Raw genomic sequence first — 18,740 nt, 5'->3', positions numbered from 1 at the left:
CAGATGTCCCATCTGTCAAGCCACTGCATTCCCACTCCGTAGCTGACTGCTTTTCAACTAAATGGATTCCCTCCAAAATACAGGGAGAGATATAGATGAGGTTAATAGTGGGACTCATCTCACCTGGCTTTAGCCATTTAAAGGATGTCTGGGTTAGACCAGCTGTCCAGGCTTCCTTTCCAGTCAGTGCAGAGACAGCTCTAGGAGCAGATTCAATCCTTGCATTTTAGAAAGCTTAGAAGGCCAGAAGACTGCTCCCTTCTCTTTTATGTAGCCCTGATCAAGCTCCGTGATCAGACTAGGTCTTGGATACAGGAGACAGCACTCTGTGCAACGACAAAAGTGCCTGATCTATCCAAGAGAACAAGATTGTAAATCTCACAATCTACAAATTCCCAAAGAGCAATCAACTTCTCAACAAGTACAACAGTTCTAAACAAAATTAAAGGCAGAAAGTCTTCCATGGAGGCAATAAAAAGAAGAAAAAAAAATACCCCAAAGCCAACCCAAAAGCCAGGGCAAAAAGGAGGGGGGCAAGAAGGGCAGTAATAAGCAACAATTTTCTAAAAGACAAAACTTCCAAAAGAAAAATCAGTCATTGTATTATTGCAAGCATAAGCATGCCTTTTATCCATCATTGCTGTGGAGTGATAACACTTTCAGGCTGCTTCCCCTTAGAGTCCCAAGAGGAAAACAGAGATTTTTGCCAAGTCGCCTGTTGCTACTTTTTATCCTGAGTGTTGCCTTTCATCATTACAGAATGGGAATTCTGCCACTGATTTCAAAGGCTCTCATGATCATAATTGGAACTTTAGCTTTATATTAATGTACATGAGTTTAATTTAATTGCTTTGTTTAAAGATAAAAGAAAAAATGGTTTTCAAATCTCTCAACCGATTTCACTGCACGTGTTCATAGTTCTGTAGTTAAAAACTCATGCAGCTTTTTCCTCCCCCCACGGGGAAAGAGCAATATAAGAACCACACCTATCTGTGTAATGAAAATGGCTATAAAATGTTTACATTTTCTCCATTGTAATGGAAATTTCACACTGTTCTACTATTAAACTGATTTCTCAAGTTCTTATAATCTAATGTTTTAAAGGTAATTTCATGCAAATCTGTCTGGAGAGAGGGCTAGAGGCTTAACCACCTTTAAAAAAAATGGGAAAAAATGCTTTAAGGCCATAGCAGTGCAGGTACAAATCAGTGCAGTCCTATTAGTGGAGCTGCATTAGCTTACTCTTACATAATTTGTTTCAGAGATTTAGAAATTCTGAAGCAACCTGTGACAATCCAAAATCAATTTTATAGAATAACATTACACATCCAGCTTCACATTTATGGATATTGAAAGAAGGTGAGCAGGTCATGCTTATGCGTGCAAACGAGCATTCAGCTCTTGTAGAGACTTCTCTCAACAGCAATCCTTTTCAGACTGGGAGAGGCTGCACAGAAACATTTATTATAACTTCATAACACAGTTCTAAGCTTGAGGTGGTGKGCAGCAGTAAGTATGCTCCCCATCCTGGCTGGCAGCCAAGAGAGCAAGGATCGATCCGCAAAAATCCACACCCAGCTTGCCTATGAGAAAAAAAGGTGGTTTTATTTCCAGTAATTTGCAGATATTTGAAGTGCAGACAGAGGGAAGGAAAGGTTGTGTTTTGGTCTTTTTGGGGGTTGATTTGTTGGTTTTTTTTTGTTGTTTTTTTTTTTAATCCTAATTCAGTACTAAGGATGTGAGAAATTTATCTTAAAAATCTGTGGTGAGTTTACCATCTAACAACTCTTTTCTAAACCCCAAGACTAAGACCTAAAGGATAGGTAACAAATGTTCTTTTTTTTGATCACAACAACATGCCCATGTGTTGTTTTTTGGTTAGGGTTTGACAGGATAGGTGTTTGATTTTAATGTGAATAGTTAACTTTTGGTTTCCTCCATTTTTAAACTAGGCCTTCATTTTTGTATTCAGTTCAAGTCAGAAATAAATTCATGGCGGCTGCATTACTCTTACCTTGATGCACTCTCTTTAATTTGTATTTAATGGACTGATCTACTGTACAGAGAAGAACTGCTTTGTACTTCAAAGGCAGCAGGCATGAGCATTAACCTGAACCCAGGCAGAACACATGAAGGAAGCTTGACAAAGTTCACAACATTTGCCCATGTGAAAAAGGGCTTCTGCACACCTACTCCTGGTTATAAAAAACACCAGATACAGATAAAACCTTGTGAGTTGCTTGTTTCTTTACATATAGGATATGACACTGTAGAATGCTTTATTTGGTGTACACTAAAATACACTGCTAATGGAACAAATGGGGCTGAAAGAGCAGGATAATCTAATAATTTTAGTCACAGTGCTACCTGTGTATTAAAAAAAATTGCTGGTGTTTAATTTATTAAGCATCTATTATTTTTTAAAGGTTTCTTATTTCCAGAGTGAGCCAGAGTACAAATAGGATGAGAACAGTAAAAAATACAGTTACACCAAAAAAAGATAAAGCATTTTCAAGAGAAAAACTCTACTTTTTCCATATACTCTGTTCTCAATAGTTCAAGGGTTGTTTCAAATCATCATAATGATCATCAGACCTGTATTTGCACATTACTTTACACATATATCAAGATAGAGGAGGTTTAAGCAACAGGAAGTCAAACAGTGTGTTATACACTCATGTCAAAACTACCTTAAATCAATGCTCCTSAAAATAGTTACTTTGATGTTCAGGGACCAAATACAGCCTGAGCTGATTCTGGCCATATCACTTCATTCAGCTCCTTTGGTTACAGAAAGTCATACATTTTAGCTGCCTGTGGACTGCTTAGACTCACGTGCACCTATTTATATTTTCTCTCAGGCATTGCTGATTTTCTAAGAAAATTTTACCATCTACAAGTAATGGAAATGAGACTCTAATGTCTGAATCAGCAATTATCAATTGTTCTAAAAGCTAAAGGTTCCTAGTATTTCTGAAAACAACTATTCTAATGCTAGGACATGACACAGGTAGCCAGCGTATCACCTGGTGCAAAATATGACTCTATCTGCATGGATGCAAAGCACTTTAAAGTGACAGAAGTGCCCCCACAGGCACTGACCTATCTGTAATGACCACAAACTGGCAAGGAAAACTACTTTTGAAATATGTTATCATTTGCCTCCTCTTTGAACTAAGTTGTATTTATCTGTTCTTTTCTGTCRTTTTAAAAGAAGACTTACAGGAAAAAGCCTCCTTTCTCCTTTATTTTTAATTCAGAGGAAATCTTGGAGCAAATCAGTGCCTTTGAAGAAGGGGGAGATCACCATAATTTCCTGGCCAGTCCACTGCCCTGTGTATAGCCTGCATTTCAAAGTCACAAAGCCAGAGGTAGCACTAGTGGTCTCCAAGTTTCCACAACTAACTTTACCCAGATCTTGCACTCTTTCTGGATGCCACTGACTCCAGGTCAGCTGAGGGGAATCCCATGCTGAGAGTCTTGTGCAGGACCCCCTCCTGGACAGCATGTCCCAAGCAGGAGAGCACTCAGTGCTATGCTGTTATCTGGGTAGAGGACTCATCCCTGAGGGTCATCGCTTCTGTTTTCAGACCTGACACCAGGCACAATCTAAAGCCAAAAAACCACAGAGCCTTGACTGTTCCTACATGTTCTGTGGGTGCTCTGGAGGGGCTGAAGGAGATGGATTAAAAACAGGTACATCTCATGATTAAGGCTGATTTGCCAGCTCTGTTTACAGGGAGAGTGATGGAAGAAAGTTATTAACACAACATAGCCTGAAGCCATTATTACCTTCTGCACTGGAGAATCCTTTTCCTGTAAAATGGAAGAGGACTTCAAGGCTGCTGTAATCAGAAGCAACAAGAACAGAAACCCCTGGGAGTCTATTTTCTTTTCATAGCCGAGTGCTTTCATGTTGTGACTCCAAGTGACATTGCCTGTACTGATCACAGGCCTCCACTCCTCATAAAGTGACAGCACCTTCTCCTAAACCTTCTCACGGCAAAAAAAGGACACTAAAACAGTATGACTGAAAAGCAGCAAAGTCAGAATTAACCTAGGTGCATGTACCTAATAACCTTTGTTTAGACATGCCCTTCCTGATTCTTCAGCAAGAGAATTTTGTTGGGACAGTTAGTTTCTGTATCCCAATTTATAATACCTACTTACATATAAAGAGATCTTACCATACTTACGGAGCTTGACTCACCTATCTCTACACAAGTAATAATTTTTCTTTATGTTTATTTCCTGAGGGCCATAAATCTCATTGCCCAAGTAGCCATCATCATTTAGGTAACAAAATTACTACAAGAGTTAAAATTATCAGTGTGAGGAAGACTCCAAAAATTATGGACCCAGATAGACAGGATAATTCCTTGAGTCAGCCATTACCAGACTTTATTTAATTTCATGGTGATCCCTTTCGATGCAGTCACACAGCAGGCGACACCTACACATGCAAGGTCAGCCACTACTCAACGTTTGAATTCTTTTTGCTCATCAGGCCGTGGGTAAGACTCAAGCTCAGTGATGCAGTTCACTTTTCAGTGTTTCTCAGGTAGCTGGGCATGCTATAAGACAACCCCCCTTCCTGCTAAACATTCTTAGACAATTCGTCATCCTGAAAAGCAGCTGAAACAAATAAACAGTCTGACTGAGAGGCAGAAAATAGTAAACTGATTTTGGGTCAAATAGCAATAGGTGTTTCCGGCTCTCTGCATACTGAAAGTTCTCTGCTTACTTGGGGYTGGCCAGCTGCTTGAGAGGAGAAGATGAACTCCATAATTCATATGCTCTGTGCTCTCATGTTAGCTATTTCTGTTTCTAGGTGTCTCTGTTTCCACAGCTGTAGGATGCAGTGGCAAATCCTTACCATTTTCCCCATGAATTATTTATATATGTAACAGTGACCAGTAGCCGATCAGCCTCCATTTATATGTCTCTGGGAGTGCTTTGGCCCAAAAAGTTTCCTCCAAGAAAAACTAGAAGGGGACCTTCCATTGCATGGTGATACTGCCAAGCTGCAGGACCAGCCTGCTACAATAGGTATGCCCTTCCTCATGTGGATCACCCTCCAAAGAACACTGGCTTCTTTCCCTACTCTGCGTGGGCAGCTAAATGGTACCTTGTAAATCCTGCTGAATGATCTTGCCTTAGAGAGAAGCCTTTTGTTGCTTGGGAGGAGAAGGGGCCTAACTCCTAAGACCAAAATTATCCACAGCTGCTACCATTTTATTCTTTTTCTCTGTGATACATAGGAGTTGGGAAGAATTTGAGGATTTCCTCAGTGCACTGTTCTGAAAAAAACACATTATGTTACTTAAGGTGCTTCTGTGGTGAGGTGTGTTTGGATTAATTGTGCACAGATGGAAAAAAAAAAGCTTCATGACATTCAGCTGCTATCTTCTATCTGATAGCATAGGATATCAGAGCACTGCATCTCATAGCCAGTGGCAGTTATTTGTGAAAGAATGTAAGAACAAGGAAAACATACAGCAACATATACCCTACTTGTTATCCTTCTGAATTTTGGAAATCTGCGGTTTAGAGACTTTGCAAACCCAGAGGCTGCATGTACTCTTTTGGGTTAAGTAGCTCTTCATGATCTGAGATATCCCAATCTTTTTTAAGTGAATGACAGAAATACATAAGCATGAAAATGTTGCTAAAACAAATATACCCTCTTCACACTGGCATGGCTTTGGTATAATGGTTGTTTGCTGTGAAAGATAGTGTGAATAATGCCTATCTGCTCTGTGTCTTAATTAAGAAGAAAGCAGGAGGGCGTGAAGAAGAGGAAGGGATGAGTGATATCTCTGGTTTCAGATGTTTGCAGATCTTTTGTCTTTCAGATAAGACAAACCAAGCATCTTCATAACCCAAGAGTTAAGAAATAGAAAACAGGTACATAGAATTTTCCAGATTACACTGAAGTTTGCAAGAGAAGCTATGTTAAACATCAGACATAATTTAGCAGATCATAAAAGTGATACATTGTACGTTGTCTCTCTTTGTGGTTTTCAAAGGCCAAATCATCATATCTGAGCTCTTGCAAAAAGCAAACCAGGGCCAGCACTTCTCCATGTGTACATTTTAACTTTCTGAGGGCCTTATTCCTTTTATTCAGATTCTCCTGATGAAACTTTTGTGCATCAGAGCCACAGGACGTCTCATTCTGTTCTGTCTGTACCCTTGCAACCTCCCAAGCCTAACCTTCATAACTCAATGTTTTGGTTAGTACTCCATCTTTTGTGTGATCCAGCCTAGCTTTGCTCCTCTCTCAGTCTGAACTCCACATGTCAGAGCAGTTGCTTTGGTCACTTTGTCAGCTTTACCCTTGCCATGTTCACCTAACACTCCTCATCTGGCACACACAACCTGCTTGCTGTGACCCTTAATTTGGAAAGTCCATGACAAATTAAGTTTATGCAGTCTACTCGATGAAAACATTTTTTACACTTTTCCTGCCACCCCCTTGTGACTTTCCTCCAAGCACTGATATGCACAATGTCTCTGTGCAACTCATTCTAGAAAATCCCTAAATCTACCTCTCCTCTTCCTTCAGAGCTTACTCCACAGTGAATGGGAAAGGCACAGGGTAAGATAGGATCTCAGTTAATAATATGCTGTCATTTTTGTGCCTGCATGTACATGATGTTCACATCACTAGCTCAGGAGAATATATTCTCATGTCACCATTGATGGATTAAGTACAGACACATCAAAGAACTTCTGTATCAGAGCAACAACAACTGAGCTGCTCTGGGACAACCGGGAATGAAAAGACAAGTGTAAACTATGCAAGAGCTGTACACAAATTCTCTTGAGAGCAGCATGAACAACAGTAACAGTCTTCTAGAGATGATTCAAGAGTTTCTTAAGCCTAATCATTTTTAGACRTCCCCATAAAGCCACTATTTTGAGAGACCCTGACCACCTGACACAGTTCCATTTTTGGACAGAATGGTTAACAGAAACACCTAAATTAACTGAAACCAAGCTCAGTATAGGCTATGACACTAATACGAGTTTTTACATAGGTGACATACAGTCTCCAAAATCAGCAGAATTTAAAAAAATAMGAAGAAAATCTTCATAAAGAAAGGGTATGAACTTAGCTTTACAAATTTTTAGTTCTACTGTCTCTTCAAAAGGGTTCACAAGGAAGAAATTTCATGCACTCCTGTAGGCTTAGAGCAGAAAGCCACAAACAATGCAGAAAATGTCTTCAAGATTTGTCCTATAGAGATTTTGGACTAGGGTTATTCAGATGCTATAAATGCTCCTAAGAGTAAATAAATAGCCAGGACAAGAATTCACACAGGAAAAAAAAAAAACCAAAAACCAAAGAAACCAAAAACCTGGTATCACCACCACCACCATCAAAATTATGTCTTGTTATCTGCAGGTTAATCCATGCAAGGTTTCCCTAAGTTCTATGTAATAATCCTCCAGGCTTTGAAGCAAATCCAAATATATGTGATGTAGAAATTAATGAGATCACTGGTTTAAAATCACTAAAGTGGCTTGAAAAAAACAAATTTTATATGATAGCCAAATGTGGTAACAGGTTAGCATAGGAGAAGAAATATAAGGCTGCCCTGAAAGAAGGGACAGATTTTGCCTTGAAATTACCTTCCAATCATACTTCTTGGCAGGCATACAATAAAACTGAGGCAGGGAGGGAGACACAGATAAACAGGAGCTAGACACAGAGATCCAAGAGTAGCTGAAAGTGGAAATAGGTCTTAATGTAGAGTTTGGTATTCTTGACTTTGTCAACAAAACTCCAGTGCTGGGAATCAGGCAAGCTTGGTCTTGCTGGGTGTATGGGCAACACCTCTGTGCCCATAAAGGTCACCTGCACACAGTTGAGGTGGACACATTTCACAAACAGAAAAATAGCACACTTCTTCCCAGGTAATGTCACCTGGAGTAGTTTAGCAGCAAAGGAGCTGAAATGYCTGACTCCCACTTTTGGACAGGATGAAATGCAAAGTTGCTAAAATAAATAACTAACGAAATAAAGCTGTCCCCATCTCCCACCACCCACCCATTCCTGAGGGATGACTGGTTGTTTCATAATCAGGAAATGTGTGAACACGTGGGGGGTGGGGAAAAAACAACATCTCATGAGGTTGCAAGACTTTTCCAAAGGCTTAAATACACTTTAGATAAGAATCTAAAGAGACAGGAGAGTTCCAGACGTATTGAGCTTTACCCTCCACTAGTTTCTGACTCAACTGATTTAGGTGCTCTCTTCAAAATGAGGAAGAGAATGCACCCATGTGGACAACTCAGTTCTATTATGTACCATGTTTCAGCTTGAAAACCATTTTTTCTTGCTGCAGAACATCCCACTTGGCATTTCCCTGCTTCACAAGTCTAATTAAAACAACCCTATAGCAAACTACATTTAAGCCAACTCACCTATGTGGGTTCAGGGTTTTTAGTATTATTATTTTTTGTCTAAATTGACATTTACTTCTTTCATTATTCCATGCTCCTAAAATCTTCTCTTTTTACTGAGTCAGACCTGTCTGCCCTTACTCCAGAAAAACTTTGCCCCATTCCACAGAGCCCTAGAAGAACATTGCTAGAAACTTCTTCAGAGGTCATTAATTTATCTCTCTTTTTGAACAAGTTTGAGCTATACTTTGTTTTGCTCACACACCTTGAGTGCTTACATGCCAAACTGTTATTAGCACAATTCCCACACCAAAGGTACCAACACRTACAGATGTTCAATTCTCCCATTTGCCTCCCACCATTCAGCCCAAGTAAACTAAAAAATTAGCATTCTTCTTGCATCATCAAGGAGCAGAAATACGTAGGAGCTATAGCAGCTGAGAAAAAACAGAGCAAATGCAAAAACACAGAGCAAGATATTTTCTACAAGAGAACTTGCCCAGTAACAAATGGCTAGAAAGGGAGCAAATCAGTTGGAGGCCACATGAGATGCATTACCCATCCTTTCAGCTTGACATTTCATGGTTGTACTGTCTGACTAAAATGCTATTAATCCCAGGATCCCGAGTCTGGCAATCTTAGCTGATGGGTGAATTGTCATGAAGTTTCCCATCAGCTGCTATTTGCAGTGATTGTGCTATGAGCTTGACACACGTTGCATTGTYCATGCTGGTTTTGTTCTTTTATTTTGCTTGGGCTGGCTGCCTCCTGGAACCTCTACTCTGCCTACTTCCTGAGGATTAAAGCATGTCTTCTGGGCAAGGAGACGCAGGGACCACCTGCAGATTCTGTTTATATATCCAGCCTTGTAGCCTGATTGATCTCACAATAGGACTGCATAATGTAAACACTTCATTATTCCACCGAAGGATATGTGCTCTACCACCTATGGTCCCTCCAACCAAGAGTCAGATTTAGATGGTTAAAATTTGTTGAGCCACACCAAAAGAAGCTAAACAAAGGAAAATCCATCCTAGCAACATGTTTMAGTTTTCAAGTCAGACTAATTAAATGCAATTAAGTTAGAAACTTTAGCCTACTGCTTTATTCCAGGATTTTGCTACCAAACCCCAACAATGCTCAGGTTTGATGCATTTCAGTATGCCTAATAACAACCAAAACTCAGGTTATCAACAGGATTTGTTCCTGCTTTGGGCATAAGACACCACAAGTTCAGCCTAGGAAACTTCTTCCATGATATGGGGAACTGGTGGGAGGCACAGATCCATCTATAGAGAAATGAGAACCTGAGGAGTCACCTCTCCCTGKCTGTTTTCAACATGGCACATACTCCCTGTGCTGCCTCCTAACTTGACAGAGCAGGGGGCAAGAAGAGAAGATGGGGAGGACACTCTTCCTCCCAAAACACAGAAATGAAGACCGTTGATGCTTCTAAGTATTTCCTACCAAACTTTTGTATTGGTATTTCCTTTGGTCAGATGAGAAACTGAGAAAAGAAGCCAATGACCACCTGCAGATTTTGGGAGAGCAGTCACAGTGTGTACCTGAGCAGCACCGACCAGCTATTGCTGCTTTCTACACTGTAACTCATACCACTTTTCCCCCTTTGCTCAGGGACAAACACCTCCTCCTATTTAGAGCCGAAGGACAAGTCAAGGGCAGAGCCATGGCCATAACATCGCATCTCCCGAGACTCGGGGTTCAGTGCTTATGAGTATTTCAACATTGTTCTTGTGGTTTACTTCCCTTTGGGATTTGTTTGTTGGTTGTTTTGTTTATTTAACAGCGTTAATTAAAAACTAAAGCCACACCCAGTTAAAGCAAGGTGCAGTAATCTGAGGAACTGCCCAAGTTCCTTAAGAGGGAGGAGAAGTTTACCCTGAATTTATCTAGGTAGATTGAAATAATAAAAGAGCAGAAAAACACAGAGTACGTCAATGTCTGTAATGCACTCTGCACGTAACACAGACTGCTCCTGAAAGCGTAAACCAAACCGATACAATTTAATTCAGCTTTAAACAAACAGCCCATTTTGATTAGCAGGCAAGGCATGAATATGCACAGATTGTCAGGGTGTCTGCTGAATTGGGCATTCACAGTTTCAGCACACAAAGCAACCATGAGGTCTTGACTGARTAACAGACACAAGCAAGGCATGTAAGCACTTACTAAGGTCATTTAAAAAAACATCCACACTTACTTGCTTTACAGAATTAGAGATTATTTGTTCAGCAAATTGCAGCAGTTCGATGTGTACACCATGCACTTTATCAACTGAAATATTTTTTAAAAATTAATTTTATACTTTGGATTGCATTGTWGATGTTCAACAAGACCTGTAAAGCTTCAGAGAGCTTGAGTCTGCCTGAAAAATTGATGTCATTACCCTGCTGGGTAGTGCTGTACCCCACATTTTTTTTTTTTGATGGGCACCTAAATTTAACTCCCTAAATTCACACAGAGATTAGTAAGTAGGAACAGYTGGAACTCTAGCAATTCTCTGAATCCCTGAAATAATCCTAARAGCATTCCAGTCCTAAAAGTACGTACTGGCCATTCCAACCTAGGTTGCTCTGAAGTAAAATGAAAAGAAACTTTAGAATTGTAGGGGAGACAAGCACAGAATCTTTGTAAAAGAACCTGCATATAAGAAGAAAAATATTTACATTTGACAGGGAACACACATAGCCAAGATTTTAAAACTAGCATTGTTCCAGGAAGGATTACTGCTTACCGGCTTTGATAGATAAGGCAGTTTTTATAAATGCTCTGGGCTATAATTTTCTCTGAATTTCTCTTAGCAAACTTCATCCTTGGAGGTTTCTTTTCGTATTCAAAACCATACAGTTAATCCTATCTTTACYAGCAATTTATTGGAGGAAGAGCTTCTTACTGTGCAAAATGTTCTATGCTTTTATTTAAGAAACTCCTTATACAAAGAAAAAGAAAGGAAATTGAAGCTGACTMTAAATTCTCGTGTATACTGTGCTTCCCCTCCAGCCTTTAAATCAATGGAAGTTAAAAACTATTTGAATCAAGAGTAGGATTAATCCCCTATTCTTATAAAACACGCCAAGAAGGGGAAGTCCAACTTCTTCCCAGCTGACAAGCCTTCACACCTGGCCAGGCCAGCTCCTGTCACTGAATGCAACTACTTATGTCTCCAGTTGTTACTCACCTTTCTTCCTGCAGGAGCAAGCCATTTTCTCCTGAACTTGCCAGCACCGTTCAAGCACACAGTCAAGAAAGCCGCTCTCCTTGAAAACATCACCATCCTTACACAAACAGAACATGCTTGATGTTTGAAAAAGTGTCCATGCTGACCCCAAGGAGGAGGGTAGCTGTGCAGAGCCCTCAGAGTGTTCTGCAGGTGAAGCAGGCTCTCCCCTCCTGTCCCAGTAGGACTCAGCAGATGAGCATGGTCAAGTCATTTAAGCTCCCCAGGCCTTGAGTTCTTCATCTGCCAGCAGATGGGTAAAGGCCTCAGCACCACAGAGGAGACTGACAAGACTATGTTTTATAGTCCTCCCAACACAGCCCAAAATCCCCTGCACAACAGAAATTCCTCTTWGTGAATAGTTCTGTAGAGCTTCATAAGGATTTTTTTTAAGACTTGCATAGCTATAATTCAATTCATTCTGACTAATGTGTCCAGACTTGCTCCTCATGGTCTTTTCTTATGCCCAATAGCTTTTCTTTTAACCTACATTCTCTTTAAAAACTTTCCCACCATTTTAGGACCTCTTGCACTCCCTAAGAAGATAAATTTTGATTTATGATCTCTCCTAAGTTTGCTGCAGCAGAGAGTAAGGAATATATTTTCTCTATCAGGCAAAGAAATCTTCACTTATCTCTTTTCCCCCAACAAGGAGTGCTGGCAGAGCTGGTCAGCAGAGCTGCTGTTGTCAGCCCACGTGCAACACAYAGCAGAAGGAGCAGCGCTGCCAGGTTGGCAGCCTCCACTGGAACAGCATCCGTCTTACAACAGGCATCTGGAGAAATGGCTGGAAATCCAAATCTGTGGAACGTCAGCCTTATTAGACATGAAGCTAAGCTACAGGTTTGGAATCCAAATCTGAATTTGTTTCCAAATTGAAGAACCGGGGACTTGCTTCAATGCTTTATAGAAACAAAGAGCCATGAGGTTTTGATCTGAACCAGGAAAGTCAAGCCTGTTCAGAGCCTGGGTTTTGCTTTGGGACCTGTGCCTAATCACAGCTGGCTGTAGAGTGATTACTCAGCACTGCTTGTCCAGCTCATTCACATCTGTGCTGTTATGTATACTTGGCATTCTTTAAYGCTTATGTCTGTGATCAGGTAAACCTAATTTTTTTTTGCTTTTGCACAAAGGAGTGAAAATGTTGGATAAGAATTAGGGGGATCACCTGACATATTTCAGTTTCTAATTTCTGACATCCTACAGAGAGCCACAAGATGTAGGTGTTTTGTGCAAAAGCAGAGATCTTAAGTTACTTGAAGTGAGCTGCTACTGTTATGTACCATGAAGAGYTTTTCTTTGTTGGTACTACCGCTTTATAGAGTTCAAAAATAACCCAAACAGGTTAGGTAGTAACCAAGATATTATCTGAGTAAATTTTACCTCAGGGGATTCATTCAGAGTCAAAAATGTTTTAGTCTGTCTGCACGAATGTGGCTCCAAGGAAGATTTTTACAAGCAAACAAGTTGAACGACACAAAAAAGCAGGCAAATGTAGAAAGGGGGGGAAACGAACAGAAGAAATTGCAACACATTTTAGTAGCTATATTTTTTAATACCTTAGTACTGATATTTGTCTGTCTTTGCAAAAAGTAAAAATGCATCTGGGCTTTTGTAAAAATGACAGCTTGCTTGTTTTGGTTTTGAAAGAGGCACAGGCAGGTCCAAACAAAAATCCCAGAACCAAACACCACTTGTGGTAGAAAGAATCAAACTCCCAGAATATAAGCACGCCTTTAATTTGAGTACTTTACAATCCAAATCCTCTTGTGTCTCAGGATTACACTGCTGGGCATTGTCTGACCATAAAGCCAATTTAATTTTCTAGGGCAAGGATGATATTTCAGTGCTTTTGAGTTGATCTAGAGTTTTACATCACTTACTTTTTCTACTGCCAGTTTAATAAGGAAAATAACTTAAGCCAGAGGTGTCTATGTCCCTTGGTAACCTTGATCTGCATATACAGCCTCTTGTGCTCACAGCAGCCTGGTTTAAGTTAGAAGAGAGACAGGTWGCTCACTTTCTTCCTGCATTCTGACCCATATCCTTTTCATATCTGCAGATCCCACCTTCTTTCTATGCCATATGCAAGACCAAAACTTTAGGACACTCCTACACACACAATCAGCACWCATGTACTTCAGTATTTGAAATCCAAAGAGGAATCATGGAGAATTACCCAGACGTGCCTCTTTAAAATAGCCGGATTGAGTGAGAAACCTATGTACCCAGATCCAGTGTTACACCAGCAGAYTGGGATTATGTACAGAGTATCTAATGCACATAGCAGCTACTGTTTTCCAAATAGAATGAAATAAAAATTAATAAATGTGGAGCACATTTTGGCATGACATGCTTCATATCTTCTCTTCACATGCATGCTGGTACTTATATTCCTTTCTTCACCTGTAAATTTGCACAGATGCTCATATACAAATAGGCAAGTGTGTGTGTCTCTTTGTTTATATGCAATCTATAATTACTATCTTGGATTGCATAACTATTTTAAATGCCTACACCATGCATGTAACAGATTTTTATACATTTGTCCACAAACARATATGTTTTACTATGTTTAGACACATCTGAACATGCTATGCTAAAATATTTTTCCCACCGTCTCTTACAGGTTTCAGAATGTATCAAATCAGAAGGGAAAATGAAAGAAAAAGAGAGTTTTAACATAAATCCTTGAAAACTTTACAAGTCAACCAGGGCAGATAAACAAAGCCATGGAATTTAGATGACCAGCTCTGGCTGCATGGCCTTCACTGCTGATGTTAAGTCACATAATTTCCAATCTGTCCACTAAGTTTAGTATTGTGCATAGAGAACACCAGCTCCTACAAGAAACTTTTGGACTGAATATGCCACCAACACTAGAGACAGAAAGAGAAATCCGGAATATGGTACTATCATAATTGTTTGTGGCTAGCCATTCACAAATAATAATTGCTTTAAAATATCTGTTCTAGTAAGTATTGACCAGCATGAAAAGGCAAGTTGWTAAAAAATATTGTTCACTGCATTTCTCCAAATCAGTGATTTCAGCAGGCCTGCTCCAAAGCTGGACTGTATTAACATACTTGTGAATCATGCCCAAGATGAGTTCAGTAAGAGAATGACAAGCAGAGGCAATGAAGTCAGGACTGTAGTCAGAGACTTRTCCCAGTGGGTCCTAGATGGGAGGTGTGAGCCCAAACAAAGCCCACAGGAGGTAAAGATGGGAGCAGCATGAGACATCAGCAGCCCAGAGCTCCCTCCCTGACCCTCTTTTGGTCAGCAGCAGTCACAGCCTGTGAGGAGGACTCTAATCCCTGCACAACTGGGACACCAGCRCTATTCTAGGACACCAGTACAAGCTGTTTGGGGAACTGCTGTAAACACCTCTATTGTTCAGATGAGGAAATAAAGTCTGTAAGGACAAAAAATGCTTTACCATGAGGACAGGAGATGTAAAGATTAAAAGAAAAAAGGCCACCCTGTTACCTCAGGTCAAGATTTCAGATGATCACTGGGTGACTCTGCTATTAGCTGGAAAGGAACAGACCATCAGAAGACCACCAGAAATCATACAGGCCCATTCAGTACTTCACAATAGGGTAATTTCATGGATGCATTTATCTACACCTGTTCCTAAAGTCCTCTAAMTATCTCCCATAGCCAAACCTGGTCCAGTGCATCAGTACATTTTATTCTTTATGGTAGGTGCATTTGCAAATTCTCTATTCACTAAAATTTCTTTAAACCTTTTTTAAAAGGTTGCATCTCCTTCCAGGGGTTGGCTTTGTATCCCTTCAGAACACAGAAAATAATGAACTGAYGAGCAGAGGTAAGGAGGACCGAAAGGAGGAAAACAACCCAGCTCTCTTAAACTACACAAATTAATTTCTCCATTGCTAAAAATGTGCTTGCCCTTTTAATCTTAAACTTCACCTATCAATCATTCCTATCCCTGAGGAATAATTAGCCTGGGAATTTCTGTATATCAAGGTGACCATGTCTTTGCTGTTTTTAATTTTACATGATATCTAAAGGGATGGTGTGTTCTTGGTTGTTTATCTAAACAGAAAGAGAATAATAAGATCAGACCTATGGGTGCAGAGAGCAATGTGCATGGGCCACTATCTACGTATTAATTATCCTGTCCTTTTAGTACAAGCACTTTGTAAGGAAGAAAACATCCTGAGACAAACTCATTAACCTGGATACGAGTGCTAGATCACTCCCCAGCAGCAGTGAAGTTACTCTAGATCTTCACCCAGGGAAACAACATACTCTAACAGAAACAGGGCTCTAATTTCAGCACCCATCCATTATGCCACCTGTGAGAGAAACAATGCTAAAAGAGAGCCATGCTTCCCAGCGTAGGGAGTTCCTTGGTGTGAATTGGAGCTGTACACCCCCAGGAGAGGCACTCTTGCTTGAAGATTAGAGCAGTGCATCAAAATCTACTGCAAAGCAAAATACCATTRCTCTGCCAGAGTGGGAAACCCTAGTGGTGGCTCTACCCTGTTAGGAGAGAAAACTTACAGATACTGGCACTGTGCTGGGGCTTCTTACAGCTGAGGGACCCAGAAGGGACATCTCTTCATTCGTACTTTATTCTCAGGACTCCTGTAACAAAGAAGTGGTACCTGAAAGTGATACTAAACTTGGAAAGACTTCAGGTCCCCCAGCACCCCTTGGAAAACCCTCAAATAGAGTTACAAAGAGGTTGGCTCCTTTCTTCTCACAAAGACTATGTGTCTGCCAAAACCTCTTACTTTTGCCTCTCAATCCAAAGCTTTCAGGGACACCAAMAAGAGCATGTCCTGTGGCCAAGATYGCTGCAGCACATATGCTGTACCRACCTCAGACAACAGTGTGCAGAGGCAGTGATGCTTTAAAATCTCTCTCCCAACTTAGGTCCAACAACAACCTTCATGAAGGCAGAACTTCTTCAACTGATTTGAAAAAACATTGTTTTTCTGTCAAGGACAGCTGTCAGGCAGGACAATCTGTAGGTGAATKAAACTTTCTATACTTGCAAAACCTCTTGTATGAACAACTTCTTTCTCCTTGAATAAAATTAAGTAAGTGCTGGTTTCTGCTTGTAAATATGTCCARGGTGGTTTACCTGAACAGTATCGATGTCAACAGACTTTTATCACTTCTAAATTGTTTCTGTTTAATTTGCCTACTCATAAGCCATTCCAGGGAATGTTTATGGTTTACTTAAAGCCCACTGGTATTGGAAAATACCACTTTTTGCTCTTTTTTTGGTGTTTCCTTGATAAGCTTCATCTACTGCACAGAACTAGGCAGCTCTGCCTAGCTTTGACCAATGGTAACAGAAAACTTCTCCCCAGTGTCTGACTCAGATAGTTACAAAGGCCAGTAAATGCCTAACCATGCAAGTACAGCACTGTTTGAAAATTTTTGATTACCAAATGACCTCAACCACAGAGAAACAGAAAAAAATATTTCCCACTTCCCCATCCCAATAGGTCTTTTCTTGGTCTTCTCTGCACCCTGTCCCATTTTTCAACTTTCCTTTGGATATGAGTTGCAGCAGAAGACACCCTATTCCATGTGGTCTGCACCAGTAAAGCTCTCTTCCCCTAGGTAAAAACAAGASTTAGGCCTCTGTTTACTACTGCTACCTGTTTTTAATATTCAAAGACTGCCTTAATTCTTTTGGCCATAACACCAGTCTARGAAGGCCTCTGAAGTCAGTTGCCTGCTGATCTGAAATCCTTATCCCCCAGACTCCTCCCATCCCAAGCCCCCTTTCATAGTCCTGGCCCAGCACTTCTCTTTCCCAGGTGCATCCATTTGCAGTTGCCTGTACTATTTGCAAGGCTGTTTCACAAGGGGTCTTGGTGACTCTACACTCCTTGTCCTCCTTAAAATAAAGCCAGAGTTTCTGTGTTACACTACACACTTGCAGGCCATACAACAGCTGTCTCACCTTTTTGGAAACAATTAATTTATTCTGAATTTAGACTAAGCATCCAAGCCAGAATAGGTCAATGGAGCAACAGCTATGATGTCCCAATGAAATCAAGCAATAGCCTACAATCTTTCTGACTCGGTGAGCAGTAAACACTGGAGCTAATGCTTGTGTGCTGGGAAATGTGTTTGCTAGAAATACAGTCTCTTTTGTATGTCAGACATCTTTTTCTAACACATCACTGGGGAACTTAATAGTCTCACAGAGTCATTCCCAGCAAACACTGCTCTTCTCCCACTGGCTTATCTGCATTGTCATCTTTTTGTTTTCAAAGTTTCATTAGTAACTTCATTAGGAAGTTTTGGAACACTTCATGTCACAGTGAAAATAAGGTTACATGCTCCTAAACCAAAATTCTGAAATTTTCCAGAATAGTTTAAATAAAGCACCCTTTCATTTTGATTAGTTTTTTTTCCACTGCTGGAAAATTCCTTGAAAGTTATCCCAATCTGCAGGTTACCAGAAGGAATAAATTTCAGTGAGCTTTCTAATATTCCYTCACAGAAGTAGAGGCCAGACACCCTCCAGTTATGGTTAATGTTTCTCTGTGCCAATTGTTCAACACAACAGATCTCAGGCAATCCTTTCTGTCCTTACAGAGCATCGACTTACATCTTTAGGCAGAAAAAAAAATCAAATTCAAAGGGATTAGAAAAAGGTTACATGAAGACAACTTTTAAGGATCTCACAAGGTTTTTTCATAATAGTCTAGCTCCATTAAGAAAAAAATCCATTTGTAAGTGGTTTTGTCAATGGTGGGAGTTGGCAAGGAAGACAAGGAGCTCAGCTTTAGCCAGGTTACACAATAACTTGCTACTATTTGTGGCTGGCTCCCAAASGGCCAAAGAAATTAACTCGTGGTTAGTTAAATAATAGTTTTATTAAAACAATGATCAGATCAAATAACTGGCATGTATGTGCAGGAAGTCTTTCAAAACACTCAGGTCCTGCAAAAGAGTCAGATCAAGAAAATATCTTTTAAATGTCTGATCCCTGAAGTAACTGAGACCTGTAAAAACTGGATGCCTTAAAAAGAAAAAAGTTTTTTTAAACTTTAATCCCAACATTCTCTCCAAAGAATAACACAGTTCTCTA

General features: G+C 40.2%; 1 long non-coding RNA gene across 3 annotated transcripts in view; it reads right to left on the bottom strand.

The window, feature by feature from the left end:
• LOC130578073 (uncharacterized) overlaps positions 1 to 18,740 on the bottom strand; it is a 194,596-nt gene that overhangs the window by 123,150 nt on the left and 52,706 nt on the right. Inside the window, exon 1 of one of the 3 annotated variants that reach the window (XR_008965845.1) lies at positions 11,612 to 11,982. The exons of the other annotated variants lie outside the window; for them this stretch is intronic. This is a non-coding gene — a long non-coding RNA (uncharacterized LOC130578073). Of the gene's footprint in view, positions 1 to 11,611; positions 11,983 to 18,740 lie in introns of those variants that run through there. 3 annotated transcript variants of the gene reach the window in all.

The sequence above is a fragment of the Malurus melanocephalus genome, unplaced genomic scaffold, assembly GCF_030028575.1.
Source record: "Malurus melanocephalus ecotype Western Australia unplaced genomic scaffold, MMel_1.1 scaffold_209, whole genome shotgun sequence".
Lineage (NCBI taxonomy): Eukaryota > Metazoa > Chordata > Aves > Passeriformes > Maluridae > Malurus > Malurus melanocephalus.
The sequence above is the reverse complement of the archived record's forward strand: the minus strand, read 5'-3'. Positions and strand labels throughout refer to the sequence as shown.